Here is a 13,948-nt window from a genome sequence, read left to right on the forward strand (position 1 = left end):
CCCAGGCAGCAGTCTTGATCTCCAATCAGAGCCTGGCAGCAGAGGCTAACACGTGTCGGTGGCAGCGCTGCCATCTCGGTCCCTCTTGTACCATGGCGGTTTTCATTATCATCTCCATCTGCACTCTTTCAGGAGACCTGGAAATGTAGGGGTGTGTTCTGAGGGCACTCAACGTCCTGCCACCTGGTTTTAGAATATGCATTAGGCGGCCCCGTTTTCAGGAGGCTGCCTCGGCCAGGTGGACCGACCCCGTGGCTGCAGCAATGGACTCCGGCACAGGAACCACTGTGAGGCTGGCGCAGGACTGGGCAGTGTTGCATTCTATTGTACACAGGGTGGCTATGGGCAGGATTAGACTCACTAAGAGGCTCCTAGTCAGGGGAGTAGGGCATGCCTCCCAGGATTGGATGGTGGTGCCCAGCTCTGTGTCCACACCTGAACACCCATCACGCAGGTCTGTGCTGCTGGGTCAACCCCGATTTGCCAAGGAAGTTTTGCATTGCTGTCAGGGGACCAGCAGCCAGGAAGCAACTGATGCACCAAATTCTTGGACTGCACTGCGGTGCGTGCCACGGCCCCTTAGAGATACTTTGGAAAGATCTGGCCCCTGGGAAGGACGACAGTCATCTGGTTTACAGTAAGGACAGAAAGTTTATTTACACTTAGCAAAGAGAAAATATGTTTTCTCTTTCCCACATCCATCTCTGTTGTCTGCTGCCCAAGCATAAGTTGCCCTCTCTTGCTCTGTGACTGAAACAGGGAGATGGTAAGGAAGTAGCAGGTTTTCCGAGCCCAGCCCAAGCTGGGACTAGGAGCTGCATCACTACCCCTGATTCTGATACCCTCCGCCAGGTGAAAACGTCCAGAAGCCTGGCCTGATAGCTCCTCCAAGAATATGCATCTCGGTCTTTCCTGTAAGACCAGGGTTTTTGTATACAAAAAGGAGGGAAAGAAATAGCTCAAAGAATATTCAAGTAAAAGCAAAACCCATAGCAGTTGCCATCAAAGCCACCTGGCCACCGAGGACAGATGGTTCTCAGGCTGTGATTCCGTACTGAGTGGCAAGGTTATGCTCAAGTACTTCCGGGTAGATGGTTGAAAACAGGCGGAAGTTCCACAGAGTCCGCAAGTCAGGTTGTTAGCTGCTTGAAGGGAAAAAGACGGGTGAGTTGCACTGTGTGCTGGGATTGGAACCCCCACTCCAGAATGCTTGTTTCCCGCGGGTAAACATCAGCAGGTGTTTCGGAAAGTCGCCTGTCTGTCTTTTCCATCTTCCAGGGGTGACCCCCTGACATCCCCCAGATCCTGTTTTCGCACCAGAAGTGTGCCATGCCGGGTGTGGCTGAGAGTGAACCAAATGAACCGTGTGGTCAGTGTGATCGTGTGTGATAGGAGGAGATGAGTGTGCGAGCCAGTGGTGATTTTGCCAGAGCTTTCAGCGCAGGACAAGAAAGAAAAATTGCATCGGGCGTGTTTTGAAACGCTCTGCGGAATTGAGCGCCAAGGGTTTACATGCCTACTGGGAGAGAAAGCTAGTGCTGGGGAAATCTATTATAAACGTGGTGCCTGGTTGTAAAATCATCTTTGGATTTCATCCTCTCCTTTATCTGGTGGAAGATCAGTGGTGCATCACAAGTCCCTAATTTAGTTACATCTCAAGGTGGTGTTATTATTGGCGGTGGTACCTGAAGCCGCCACCTGTCCTCTCTGCATTTCAACATATAATTGTCCGCCGGGCTGGGGCTGAGAAAGCACTGGAATCGCGCCGAGCCCAAGAGAGGCTCTGAGATCCCCACGCCGTGGGCATCCTAGGTGTGGTCGCCAGTTCGCGGGGTCTATGAGGAGAAGGGTTGAGGAGGACACCGGGCAGTCATCACACGCATCATTGTCTTCTTTGAGTCCGCCATTTTCTGCGTCAGCCAGCCTTAAGCCCTCGCAGGGGGCTGACCTCTTGATTTTGCCCCCGCCCTGGTCAACAAAGAAGTGCTCAGAGGGCAGCTCTCCAGGGGACACAGGAAGACTAAGTTGGAGGGGACCCACGAGGGATGACTTGCCCTATAGTTTGTAAAAGAACGGTGATGTCTTCAGAGACGGGCATCTCTGCTTCTCGTGGGGAGCAAGCTCATTAAAGGGCTCCACAGAGAAAGTGCCGGCACTGGGAGTTTGAATTAACAATTAAGAGCTCTCCGATTGAAGTGCTCCACCACCCATAGAAAGCAAGGGTGATTTAGCTTTCTTTTTCTGAGTCAAAAGGAAAGGTAAAACATCAAAAATGGTGGGAGAAAAGTTTCAGAACACAAGGTCATTTTAATTCATACTTTCTTTAAAAGAGCTATCTCCACAGCTTTCATATTTTGTTCAGAAAGGTCGTTTCTTTTAAGCCTTGTCATTAAAGAGGGTTTGCTCTTTAAAGTGAATTATCAAAGAGTGTGGAAATTGCAAGTTACTGAAACTACAATACATGATCAATTTTAAGTCGGCTAACTAAAGCCTACTTAAAATTGGATGTGCTTTTTGTCCTGGCAGCCCCTTTGATAAAACCAGAAAAAGAAACATGGTTGGTCCATTCAAAGTAGGAAAGGAAGATAATTAGATGAAACTTTTTTTTTTTTTTAACAATTGAAGTGGTTCTTGGATTTGGAGACGTGATTAGAAAGCTGTGATGTAAGCTGTAATGGAATTTGAAAAGTAAAAGTGGAATAGCCTAGATTTTGACCTGTTCGGTATCAACATTCTTTGCTGTATTATTTTAATGGAATCAAACTTCATATCAGCTCATCTATGATAAAAGAAAGAAAGAAATTGGTAACCAGACTGGGATCCACACCTGGACCTAACAATACCCTTGAGTGGACAATTCAGTCTTCCAAACATCTCCGTTTGGGGAGTAAAGATTTCTACTCGGCAAGTTTCCTCAAACCAAAAGTTCAAGATGTCACCGTAGATTCTGGCGTGTTCAGAACGGACGCTTGGTCAAAACTTCAGGTTAACAGGTGCTCTTATATCCTCGGTGGGAGTCTGCCTTTTTTGAGAGACGGCTCATGGGAAACAGCTCGTTGGACACCGAGACCGGATCATGGAAAAGAAAGCGAGGGCTACCTAATGAGAAGCCTGATATGTTTAATTAGCCAGCATGGTGTAGGCACACAAGGAAAAACCTTTTGCCCAGAGCCCTTCTCCTTAGCTAACAAAGGCAATGATAGAGTTCATGGATGGAGCCCCCCAGTGAGCTTTGTTTGCTTAGACGGCTCTCTTCCCTGATCTGGGCCTCACTTTTTTAATCTGTAACATACTAGGGTACAACGAGGTCAGTATTTTCCATTTTACACCATCTGATTCCATGTTTCCCTGACTTGCATTCCATCCCTCCCCATCCTGTATGATTTAGCGCAAGAGACCTGTTCAGTAGGTTCAAATGTATTCAGTAAGTGCAGCACACACTCTCCTCCTCTTGAAGATGCAGGTTTATAACATTCACTCATGCATCTCCTCATTCTTTTAATAAGCCGTTATTGATGGCCTACTGTGTGCCAGACAGCACATTCACTCCCGCCAAACTCCACAGTACAAGCAAGAATGTAGAATCCTCATCCCTCCCGATACTGACCTGGCCCCACTAAACTCAACTGATCTCATGCAAGTGCAGTCTGAGGTTGGCTGATGAGGCACAATGGGCTGGAAGCCCACGATGGCTTACTCAACCCTTGGCACCTGATTCTTTCTCTTGGCTGGTGGAAGAGTGAGCCCACAACAGGCCAGATGTGCAAGCCACCAGCTGCTTAAGGCCTGGGCCCAGAAACTGCCAGAAAGTACGCTGCCAGCCAAACCAATGGCAAAGCCCACCCAGGGGCAACAGGAGGGGACATGAAGCCGACAAACGGCAAAGAATTTGTGGCTATCCTTAATCTACCTCATCCTTTGATAAAGAAAGCCTATTAAATGTTCTTTCATCTGGAATTTTCTCAAGTGATGTGAACATAGATTCGTGTTTTGTTTTGTCTTGTCTTGAGGGCAGTTTTCTTTGGTCTGCTTCTTTTATTGTAGAGTTCTATGAGCTGCTACACTGAAAAGCCCAACTCTGTGAGACTGCTAAAACATTCTTTCCTGTTAAAACAGTGTTAAGCCAGGCTTTTCTGCTTCTACCAGCACAAGTTAAACTCGAGATTTAGAAACATTGCTTGGGAAGTCCTAAGATGGAACTATTCAGGAAGGCCTGTGTCATTCTTTCAAAGGTTAGGGGTAGCAACCATAATTGAGTGTTTCTTCCAACTCCTCTTCCTTTGGGACTTAGTATGTTTGTTTACCGTCATTATCTGAGCACAAGGATATTATTATCAAGGTCCGTCAGAACCCAGACCCATGTGCTGAAGGTGGTTTGCCCTTCGTGGAAACTTCAGACACAAGGAAGGGTGAGGATTTGATGAGCCTGTGAGGGAACTTTTCCTAAACCACAGAACACTTAAAAACTACTCAACTAAGTAGAACCTAATCATCTAGATACACAAATGAATCAGCCTCCCTAATTGCCCCGTTAACCTTTCTCACCACGGCAGCTGAGTTATCTCTCTAGATCCTACTTATCCCAACACCTGTATCTCCCATCCTCCACCTGAGCCTGGGTGGGGACTGTAAAGAGGTAAACCAAGAGCGAGGCTGTAATCTCTGCTTTAAACTGCATTTTCCAGAAGAGTGCCAGTGACCAAATGGTTGAGTCAAGCTGATGGTCAGCAGGTGTCTTAAGGACTTTAAGGTGTCTGATTCCTTTGTCCAGTAGGCAGAGCCTGAGTTTAAGGGTGGACGAAAACTGGGAATGATGCCATCTCCCCTTTGTTGTTGTTAGTTGTCTCTGAGGCAGATCCAACCCATGATCAAAACAGAAATAACGAGGCAGAACCTTGCCCAGCCCTGGGCATCTACGTGATCGCTAATACTGTTTGAGCCCTTGGTTGAGGTCAGTCCATCTCCCTGAAGGTTCCTCCCTTGGTCGTTGACCCTCTGTTTTACCAAACATAATGTCCTCCTCCCGTGATTGCGCTTTCCTGATGGTGCGTCAAAAACCCTTCAACAAGACAAAAATCTCAACACCCTTGCTTCTAAGCAGCATTCTGGTCCTATTTCTTTCCCTAGTAGAGGATGGTGGAGGGTCCTGAGAATCTGTCCGTTTGGGCAGAAATTGCTTGACATTGAAGGAGACTTCCCTCAAGCTAGTTTGCATTTCTTCGCCGTGCTCCATGCGAGCCGGCTGCAGCTGACATTCACATGACGCCAACCTCCACCCGACGCGGAGCTGCCAGTAGGTGTGAGCTCCCATCTAGGCCGCTTTACCTGAGCGCTGGGGCTTTTCCCAGTGACTGCTGTGTCACAATCCTGTGTGAAATCCTCCTCAGGACTGATCATTTGGCCCATTGCATATCATTGTGTTTGTAACAAAAATATTTATCCAAGCTCCGCGCAGTGTGACTGTGTGAAGCCCGGAGGTGTTGCTTCGTCGTGTCTCCACCTGCACCTCTCCAGAGTTAAGGATCTGGTTGCCCTTCGCTCCCGAGAGTGATTTTTCTTACAGGGCAGGGGAACCTTTCTTTTTCAGAGTTCCCACTTGTGTGATCTGATTTTGTTCTTTGTGGTTTTATTTACACATTTAAACATGTGAATTTGGAAGCTGCTGGAATATAAATTGAGTGGATTAGGGGCTCCCCCCTCCCCTTTTAAATCCTTCATACAATCTTATTCAGAGAGCGAATTTGTGTGTGTGTGTAAATGATAAATCCATACATTCTTTGTTGCTGTTGTTCTTGTTGTTGGGTGTTTTCCAGTCACTCCCAACTCACGGTGACTTTTGTACAAAAGGCTGAGACACTGCTCAGTCCTGCACCATCATCACAACCTGGTTGGCTCTGAGCCCACTGTGGCAGTCACTGTGTCAGTCCATCATGCTGAGGATTTTTCACCGACCTTGTTCTTTGCACAGCATGATGTCCTTTTCCCAGGGCTGGTCTCTGCTGCTAAGATGTCCACAGGACGTGAGCCAAAGTCTTGCCATCCTCATTTCTTAGGAACATCTGGCTGTACTTCTTCCAAGAAAGATGTGTTTGTTCTTCTGGCATTCCACAGAACTTTAATATTCTTGCCAATGCCATAATTCAAATGCATCAATTCCTTTTCAGATATCCTGATTCATTGTCCAGCTTTCACATGCATATGAGGTGATTGAAAATACTGTGGCTTGGGTCCTGTGCACCTTAGTCCCCAAAGTGACATCCTTGTTCTTCAACACTGAAAAGAGGTCTTCCGCAGCAGAACTTTGTTTGGTTTATTGACTGCTGCGTCCACGAGCATTGATTGTGGATCCCAGCAAAATAAGATCTTTGAGCATGTCAGTCTTTTCTCCACTTATCGTGGTGTTGGCTATTGATCCCATTGTAAGAATTTTTGTTTTCTTTACATTGAGTTGTAATCCATATTGAAGGCTGCCCTCTTAGATTTTCATCAGCAAGTGCTTCAAGCAAGGTCGTGTCATCTGTGCATTGCAGGTGTTGCTAAGCCACAATCCCATCCTCGTGCCACACTCTTCCTCATATGGTCCAGCTTCTCTGGTCATTTGCTCACCATGCAGTCTGAGTGAGTATGATGAGAGGATACAACCCTCATGCACACCTTTCCTGACTTCAAACCTCCCGAACTTCCCACGTTCTGTTCCCACAACTGCATCTTGATCCACGGGCTGTGTCCGCATGAGCACAGTAAAGTGTGCTGGAATTCCCCTTGCTCTCACGGCTATTCGTCCTTTGTTATGATCCACACAATTGAGCGCCTTAGCATAATCAATGAAACACAAGTGAACATCTTTTACTAGAGTGCTGAAGTCATATATGTACTGGCCCTGTTATTAGGTACTTATTCTAAAATCAAATAACGTTTCCCAGATGTTTTTTGTTGGTAAAGGAGGAGGGTTAATTGGCCTTCATTTCCATCGCAGGTTATAATCATCATGCTCTTGGTGATACCACCTCCAACGGGAAGAGCATTTCCATTTCTTGTAAGCTGTGGCTTGAGCTGAATCCTTCAAAACATGAATCACTTATCTCAAAAAGCTCTGGGAATACTGATTTATTAAGTATTCTGTAAACCTGTTCCATGATTCTATAGCCAAACACCCAAATCAGGGGCTTTAAGGCATCCTGCAAAGATGAACAAGGTACCTACTCCTGGGCCATAAGAGATTGTGATCCCAACATATCATAAACTTTCCAAAAGAAAAAAGGACAAGGAAATAATCCTGAGAGTAGTTTGGAGAAAACAAAAAGTTACCTACACTAGGGAACCATTAAGGTTAAGCACTGATTTCTGAGCAGAAACCAAGTAGTCAAGAAGGCAATAGGATGGCAGCTATAAAAACCTGAAAGAAAAAAACTGCCAATCAAGAATCACGTTTGCAGCCAAAAATGATCCCTTAAATCCAATGGTAAAATTAGGTCATTTACAGATAAACATAAATTAAAGGAATCTGTAAAGACAAAACCACCCAAAACACTGAGGGAAGTTCTTTGGACTGAGAATCAAAACAGAAGACAGCCTGAGAGTAACATACATGACACCCCCACCACCTCAAAGCCAGCCCAGATAAAGAAATATCCCAAGTAAAATTAGCTGCAAGATGGAAACTAGGTAACCGGCGAGATCAATTCATCATGAAGACAGTAAACAGAGGAAATAGAATAGATCAAAAACTTTCAAAGGGAGAGTAAGTCAAGTAGATTTCAAGATAGATCTGAATGTTTTAGTTGGGAAGAAATTAATAAATTACAAGATACCCTTGAAGAAAATTAATAAACCTCATCAAAATAATAAAATCATAAAGCATTAGTACACACTAAAACAACAGCCAAGTAGATGGCTGCAAGAAAACTGCAGGGCCAGTGAATTATTTAATGTGGCTTTCCAGCCAAAGTCTCTAACTCCCACCCAGTGACCTTTCCCTGCATGGGTCTGGGGGAGAAGAAGGTGCGGGAAGATACTGATAAGATTCACATGTGAGGGAACAGGATTCCCTGGAGTCCCATCCTGCTGTGTGTAAAATGAGCCCTCTGAGAGCAGGAGGAGGATCTCATTACCAGCAGGAGCCAGGAATGGAACATATCCTCTAGATCCAAGATCCCTGCACAGGGAACCTCCTGTATCCAGATGACGCTGTACCATCGGAGGAGCGGTGACAAAACCAGATGCCAGAGCATGGAGCAGAATGACGGACTTCCCAACCTACAGAGCAAGACGAGTGCTCTTGTGCAGGAGGCTGGCTTGCAGGGTGGGGTCGCTTTGGGCTCTCAATTGGGGGAATTGGACTTGCTGACCCACAAAAGTGCAGCTAAGTGTCTTCAGGCTGAGGCTTACTGGAGTGGGGTGCCTCAGGAAGCTAGGTTTGCTGAGCCACAGATAGATGGTGAGCTGAATGCCTTGGAGTTGAGGCTCACAGCAGAGTGGTATGCCCCTTTGGGCATTCATTAGTAGGCTTGAAACTTTGTCACATGTCCAGGTAAAAACTACCCTGAGCTTTCTCAGTGGTATCATAACTTATCAATGTCCTTAATAAACCTCTTAATCATGAATTTTGTCTGTTCCTGTGCAGCCATCGCAATGGATATTAGAACGCAGAGTGACCAAGTAGAGAGGTAAATTAAGTCAAAACAAAAACCCAAGAACAAAATTAACTTTGCACAGAAAACTATTGGAATAAAGAAAACAGCACCACACAAAAAATATACTTCAAAGTGGCAACAATAAATTCATACCTCTAAAAAATTACACTGATGTAAATGAATTAAGTGTACTAGTTGAGAGGAACTAGCAAAATACGTAAGAAAACAAGACCCATCAATATGCTGTGTATAAAAGATGCATCATCTTAGCCCTGGAAAGAAAAACTAAGATTCAAAGGATGAGAAAAAGCATATCAAGCTAATTACAATTTTTAAAAGCAGGAGTGGCGATATTAATTTCTCATAAAATGAAACTTAAGGCAAAATCAAGGATAAAGACTAGAAAGAGCATTATATAGTAAGAGTCCATTGAACATGAGTGCATAACCATAGGAAATATCTGTGTACACAATGACAGACCCTCAACATACATTAATCAAACTCTTACAGAATTGAAGAGCGAAATTGATAACTCTATAATAATAGGAAACTTAAATACAACACTCTCAATGAAGGACAGGACTTGAAACTCAACAAACAACACAGAACTAAACAACACAATCAACCAACTTGACCTCATAGACATTATACATAATATCCCAACAGTAGTACGATATATCTACTCCTTTCCCATGCACATGAAACACTCTAGAACTCACTATATATCAGGGCTTAAAGCAAGCCTTAATACATTTTTAACCATTGAGATATTGCAAAGCATCTTCTCAGATCACAATGCTATAAAATTAGAAATCAACAATAGAAAGATCCAAGGAGGAAAATCAAATACATAGCAATTGAATAACACCCTGCTCAAACCTACTAACAATAGAAGAGATAAAAATTTTGTCAAAACTAGCAAGAATGGAAATACAACATACACAAGCCTTTGAGATGCAGCAAAAGCAGTACTCAGAGGGCAATACATAGCAGTGAACTCACCAATAACCAAAATCAACACCTTAAATCAACATCTCCAACAATAAGAAAAAGCACCGCGAAACCACCCCTAAAAAGATAAATAAAAAAGAGCTCCTTCCACTCTCTCTCCCTCCACGTGGACCGCCAAGCGGGGCTGAGGCAAATGTACAATACCAACATGCCTGGGTCTTCCACCGATGGTGCTGCTGCAAGCACCTCACAGATTCCTGCTTCAGAACAAGAGACGCTGGTAAGACCAAAGCCATTGCTTTTGAAGTTGTTGAAGTCTGTTGGTGCACAGAAAGACACTATACTATGAAAGAGGTTATATTTTATCTTGGCCAATATATTATGGCTAAATGAATACATGATGAGAAGCAACAGCATATGGTATGTTGTTCAAATGATCTTCTAGGGGGTCTGTTTGGGGAACCAAGCTTCTCTGTGAAAGACCACAGGAAAATATATATAATGATCTACAGAAACTTGGTAATAGTAAATCAACAGGGACCATTGGACTCTGGCACATCTGTGAGTGAGAACAGGTGTAAACTTGAAGATGGGAATGTTCAAAAGGACTCTATGCAAGAATTACAGGAAGAGAAACCTTCATCTTCAGATTTGATTTGTAGACCAACTACCTCATCTAGAAGGAGAGCGATTAGTGAGATGGAAGACAATTCAGAGGAATTAGCTGTTGAAGTACAATGAAAATGCCACCGATCTAATCATGTTTCCCTCTCCCTTAATGAGGGCATTGCACTGTGTGTCATCAGGGGGATATGCTGTGAAAGAAGCAGTAGCAGTGAGTCCATAGAAACGCCATCGATTCCGGATGCTGACACTGGTGTAAGTGAGCATTCTGGTGATTGGTTGGACCAGGATTCTGTTTCAGATCAATTCAATGTAGAATTTGAAGGTGAATCTCTTGATTCCGAAGATTATAACCTTAGTGAAGAAGGACAAGAACTCTCAGATGATGATGAAGAGATATATCGTGTTACTATCGGGCTGAGGAAAGCGATACAGATTCATTTGAAGATGATCCTGAAATCTCCCTAGGTGACCATTGGAAGTGTGCTTCATGCAATGAAATGAATCCTCCACTCCCACCCCATTGTAACAGATGTTGGGTACTTCGTGAGAACTGGCTTCCTGAAGATAAAGGGAAAGATGAAGAGAAAATGTTTGAGAGTCCCAAACTAGAAAACAACTCAAGTCGAAGAGGGTTTCGATGTTCCCGATTGTAAAAAAACAGCTGTGAGTGACCCCGAAGAGTCACATGTTGAAGAAAATGATGATATTGTAACACAAGCCTCCCTGTCTCAGGAGAGTGAGGACTATTCCCAGCCATCCACTTCCAGTAGCATCATTTACAGCAGCCAAGATGTCCAAGAGCTTGAGAGGGAAGAAGCACAAGGCAAGGAAGAAAGTATGGAATCCAGATCTCGCTCTATGGCCACTGAACCTTGTGTGATTTGCCAAGATCGAGCTAAAAATGGTTGCATCATCCACGGCAAAAGAGGACATTTAATGGCTTGCTTTACATGTGCAAATAAACAAGCCCTGCCCGGTGTGTAGACAACCAATCCAAGTGATTGTGTTAACTTATTTCCTCTAGTTGACCTGTCTGTATAATTAGGATTATATATTTCTATCTATATAAACCTGAAAATGTAGATGGTTAAAAAAAAATAATAATAAATTGAAAAATACATAAATAAAAAATTAAATATTAGAGCAGAAATAATTGAAACAAAAACAATAGAATCAACAAGGTGAAGTTACTTGGAATCCAGATTGGGACCGCTTTGTAGTTTTGCTTCTCTACTTAGATTATTCCTAAGTATTTCATCTTGGAAGTTGCTAGTGTTAGTATGAATACGTTTTCCAGCATTCATTTTCCAAGCTCTCAGTAAGTATAAAGGAATCCAACTGATTTCTGTCTGTTGATCTTTTACCTTGCCTTGTTGCTGAATCTTTCCATTAGTTCCAACAATTTTCTTGCTGAGTCTTTGAGGTCTTCTATGTATCAAATCATTTTACTGCTACCACTTTGCCCATTTGGATGCCTCTTGTGTCCTTTTGTTGCCTGATAGCTCTGGATAAAACTTTCAGCATCATTCTATAAAGAGATGGAAAAATGGATCACCAACTTTATATGGAAAGAAAGGAGAGCTTTTCTTTTAGCAAAGCACTGCTAAAAAGCAAGAGCAAAGTAAGAGACCGTTCACTTCCCAACCTCAAAACATACCACCCTGGCATAATAAAAAACACACAGTACAAGACAAAATAGATGACTGGGGCCTCCTAAAAATTAGACACTTATGTGCATCAAAAGACTTTACAAAAATAGAAGAGAACCCACAGATTGAGGGGGAAATTGGCAATGACATCAGACAAAGGAGCAATCCCAAAAATTTAGAGAAAACTTCAACATCACAAAAATAAGGACAAATAATCCGATTTAAAATGGGCAGAGGCCTTGAACAGACAGTTCACCAAAGAAAACATTCAGGCAGCCAACAAGCATACGGAGAAATACTCCTGATCATTAGCGATTTGAGAGATGTAAGTTAAAGCAATAATGAGATAGCAACTCACCCCAACATTAATAACAGAGGTCAAAATAACAGGAAAAAACACACTGGTGAGGCTGCAGAGAGATTAGGACCCTGATCCACTGCTGGTGAGACTGGAAAATGACATAACCACTTCAGAAAGCAATATGGTACTTCCTCAAAAAGTTAGTAATAAAAATATCGTATGACCCGATGAATTGTATGAGCCCCAATAAATTGATTTTTTAAAAATATATATCATATGACCCAGTAAGCCCCCTGCTTCATATGACATGCTAAAGTATTAAGATCGGTGTCACATGTAGCCATTTGCACACCCACATAATGAAGCAGCCCTCTTCACAGAAGCCAAATGTTGGAAGCAGCTTAAATGGAAGAATGGACATTGCATGCACACAATGGAATACTATGCCATGTTAAAGAACAGTGAATCTGCAAAACACCTTATATCATGGATGAACCTGGAAGACATCATGTCATGAAATTAGTCAATCACAAAATGACAGATATTGGAGGAACAGTTTTTGCACTGAAAGAAGTAATTTCATAGGGCTTGGAGGGAAACTGAGGGAGGCAAAGGTCACAAGCCGACGAGTAGATGTGCTACCTTGGGTTAAGGGAAAACAATATACAAGAGGAAGGCTGGGAACAATGAACACAGTGAAGACATTGGAATATTTGCAACACTTAAAGGCAACAGAGGCAAATACTGTTACATACTCAATTCTACAACAGTGGGGATCTGCAGTTAGATGCTTGGCTAGATAATGTAGGCTAAACAGGGTATGAGGAAGAGTAGGAATAGACCCAAGAATACATAGAGATTTGACAGAGGATATAGGTATATGTGTATTTATCTTTACTGCAAATATATCCATGAATGTGGTGAAGCATACCGGGGACAGATTTATGAAAGCCTCGTAGATGTAACCAGACTCACTGAGGGAATGAGTCATTGGGCCTGGGGGGATGAGAACAGTAGTCTTGGGTGACACCAAGGTTAATTTGCATAACACAACTCACAAAGAATGTTCTACATCACTAGTGGGGCCTTGAAAGCTTGTGAGCTGCCATCTCAGATGCAACCATTGCTCCCTCCCCTTCGAGGACAGAAGTGAAGAAAACTGAAAGACAACTTGAAATAATTAGTCCAACGGACTAATTTGCCATGCAAGCATCTGTCTCCACAACCCTGAGGCCAGCCCTACATGGTACCTAGATACAACGACCAACTGCTCTGAAAAGTATCACATTAGGTGGTCCTGGATAGAGGGGCAGAAAATGTGATGATGGAACAAAACCCCAAGTCATAAAAGAGATGAAGATTATTGGTCATAAAGAGACAGGTCAGACCCTTGAGACTAGGCCCTTAGTCACCCTTCAGGCCTGGCACTGAGCCCTCCCACCCCCTGTGGTAAAATAATCAACCATTTCAGATCAAAAGGGCAGCACTGACCGACAGCAAAGTTCAGAGAAGGTTAGGAAAGAAGGAGGAATTGAAACAGGGAGGGGGAAAAAATGGTGATAATACATTGAGGGGATTCAGTGGATGTGTTGAAACAATGTGTGTGAATTGTTGAATGTAAAGCTGATGATCTGCTCTGTAAACCTTCACCTACTTCCTAATAGAAAGTCTAAGGGAAAAAACCACGTGATCCCCAAAGGAAGATAAAGCAGATACAGAAGAAAATGGTAAACAAGGGAGAATGTGATCTTTGTATAAGAGAAATGCCAAATGTTATGTTACTTAAA

General features: G+C 43.4%; 1 pseudogene; it reads left to right on the forward strand.

Moving 5' to 3' along the window:
* Nucleotides 1-9,777: 9,777 nt before the first annotated feature.
* Nucleotides 9,778-11,235, forward strand: LOC115872864 (annotated as a pseudogene).
* The last annotated feature ends 2,713 nt before the right edge of the window (nucleotides 11,236-13,948 follow it).

This window comes from Echinops telfairi, unplaced genomic scaffold, assembly GCF_000313985.2.
Source record: "Echinops telfairi isolate 266 unplaced genomic scaffold, ASM31398v2 ScPeMD7_7458;HRSCAF=8496, whole genome shotgun sequence".
In the NCBI taxonomy this organism is placed as follows: Eukaryota; Metazoa; Chordata; class Mammalia; order Afrosoricida; family Tenrecidae; genus Echinops; species Echinops telfairi.